We start from the raw sequence: 2,500 nt of genomic DNA on the forward strand, positions 1-2,500 counted from the left end.
TTAGACCCTCACCTGAATTCCTCTGATTATAAAATTCCTCTTGTTTAAATTCACTTACTTACATGTTGTCCTGCATTCAGCACTCAGATCATAAGGACTTGTCCTGAATGTTTGTCAGGACTGATAGAGTGATAAACTTCAAGCAACCACATCACAAACAGACCACACCTCCTAAATAAATAAATAAATAAATAAATAAATAAATAAATAAATAAATAAATAAATAAATAAAACGGTTGTGTGACGTCTCACAAATGTCCCATGATTTAATTTCCTGAGAGAGAATTGATGACGGCTCCAACGTGTCCAGGCGACGTTCTCAGTCTGCTGCCAGAGAGGAATTCAGGACTGAACTAACACTGTAATATTACAGCTTTATCATTCACACACACACACACACACACACACACACACACACACACACACACACACACACACACACACACACACACATAAACAGTTCTATTGTTAGCATTCAGCTGTAGATTAAACAGAACACTCTGTAAGCCTTCACACAGTCCCCTGGCAACATCTTCCTGGATTACGGTGTGTAGCTTTACTGCCACGGTGCTACAGCTTTTTCCCTCACGTGGGTTCTGCAGGAGCTCCATTCCTGCTTGGAGACATGAACGTGTTGAGACGAAGCCTTGCTGGTATGTTCTGATCTTTCATATCGCACACAAGTGAAGCTGAATGTTCCGGTTAAAGGTCACCGTAGATATTCGTTTGCACACATTCACATATTCCTGTCTGTTTCAGCACTTCTAATTAAAGCTCTCTCTCTCTCTCTCTCTCTCTCTCTCTCTCACACACACACACACACACACACACACACACACACACACACACACACACACACACACACACACACACACATTTGTGAATTTTCTGTGAAAAAAAAACAACTGCATCTAACCAGGAGCCAGTATCAGGAGACTTGAAACCATGTTGGATCTGGTCTGGGAAAAATTAACCATCTGAGATCTAGTCCTTCTAGAACCACACCGAAACTTTGAAGCCGTTTAGAAGCCAGTTTGGAACCTTCTGGTAACCATCTGTAACAATGGCACACGTTTCAGAAGTTTGTGTGGAACTGTAAGAGATTGTAAGAGATTATATTGTCTGGAGTTTCTATAAACCGATCTGGGACCTTTAAAAACTTTAAGAAGGTTAGTTTAAAATCTTGGAACTTTCTCTGAGCTTATTTGGATTCTTGGAACTTCTACAAGGCAGTGCAGGAACTTAAAGCCTTCTATAGGTTTTTGTCTGGAACTAATATCTGACAGAAAATCCTTAATGTTGTGCCACTTCAAAATTCTGTTCTGGCTTCTTCCACTTCTTCTCTCACACTGCTCCAGAACCATTAAACACCAAACACCAAAGCACCTACATGTAACATGGCTAAGAGAAATGTAGCAGCCACCAGTTAGCATGATGCTAATCAGTGCATAAAGCCTCAGAACCATCAGGAACACTTTAAACACATGAGGAGGATAGCTGAGGATTTTTAGAAGGGCTTTACTACGTAGAGCTAGAGAACAGAGTGGGTTTGAGCTTCACACTGGGTTTATTGTTGTGTTGGTGTTGGAGGTTGAGAGGTCAGTGCAGTGGTGGAGTTACAGCAGTCAAGACCAAGGAGCAGTGAGGAGATGAGGAAATGAGGAACACCTGCAGATCTTCTACAGAGTTCACACGGAATCTTTTAATAAGATCTCAGTCAGGATGCACATGAGGTCATCAGAAGTATGCGTGTGTGTGTGTGTGTGTGTGTGTGTGTGTGTGTGTGTGTGTGTGTGTGTGTGTGTGTATCTTGTAATGAAGTCATCTAGAGTGATTAGAGGGTTTTGTTTTACTGGTCTGTGAATACCTGTCTGTATATTTCAGCTATAATCTGGAGATCGATTAATTAAAGTTCAAACACACACACACACACACACACACACACACACACACACACACAGACACACACAGACACACACACACACACACACACACACACACACACACACACACACACACACACACACACACACACACATTGGTTAACAGCCCTCAGCACTGAGAACTTTTTGTATTATTCTAGCATCTCTTGTTGGTTCAGAAAGGGGCGGGCACTTCGAATTCTAAGCCACACCTACCATGAAGCTGAAAGCTATGATGTCACTCACACACACACACACACACACACACACACACACACACACACACACACACACACACACACACACACACACACACACACACACCTGTATGCAGTCGTTAACTGTCTGTCACTAAAGCTAAAAATACTTTTGTATGGAATAAAAAAATGCATCAACATTACTGAGGTTTTACAGACCCCGCCCCATTGCCACTGTAACCAATCAGAACTTAGCATTTACATTTACAGCATTTGGCAGCTCCCTTATTAAGAGTGATTTACATTTATCTCATTTATACAAAGGAGCAATTGAGGATTAAAGGCCTTGCTCAGGGGCCCAGGGATTGCAGTTTGGTGGAC

At 41.9% G+C, this 2,500-nt stretch overlaps 1 protein-coding gene across 1 annotated transcript in view; it reads right to left on the reverse strand.

The window, feature by feature from the left end:
• col5a3b (collagen, type V, alpha 3b) overlaps window positions 1–2,500 on the reverse strand; it is a 37,334-nt gene that overhangs the window by 33,743 nt on the left and 1,091 nt on the right. The gene's annotated exons all lie outside the window — the stretch shown is intronic.

This window comes from Tachysurus fulvidraco, chromosome 18 (assembly GCF_022655615.1).
Source record: "Tachysurus fulvidraco isolate hzauxx_2018 chromosome 18, HZAU_PFXX_2.0, whole genome shotgun sequence".
In the NCBI taxonomy this organism is placed as follows: Eukaryota; Metazoa; Chordata; class Actinopteri; order Siluriformes; family Bagridae; genus Tachysurus; species Tachysurus fulvidraco.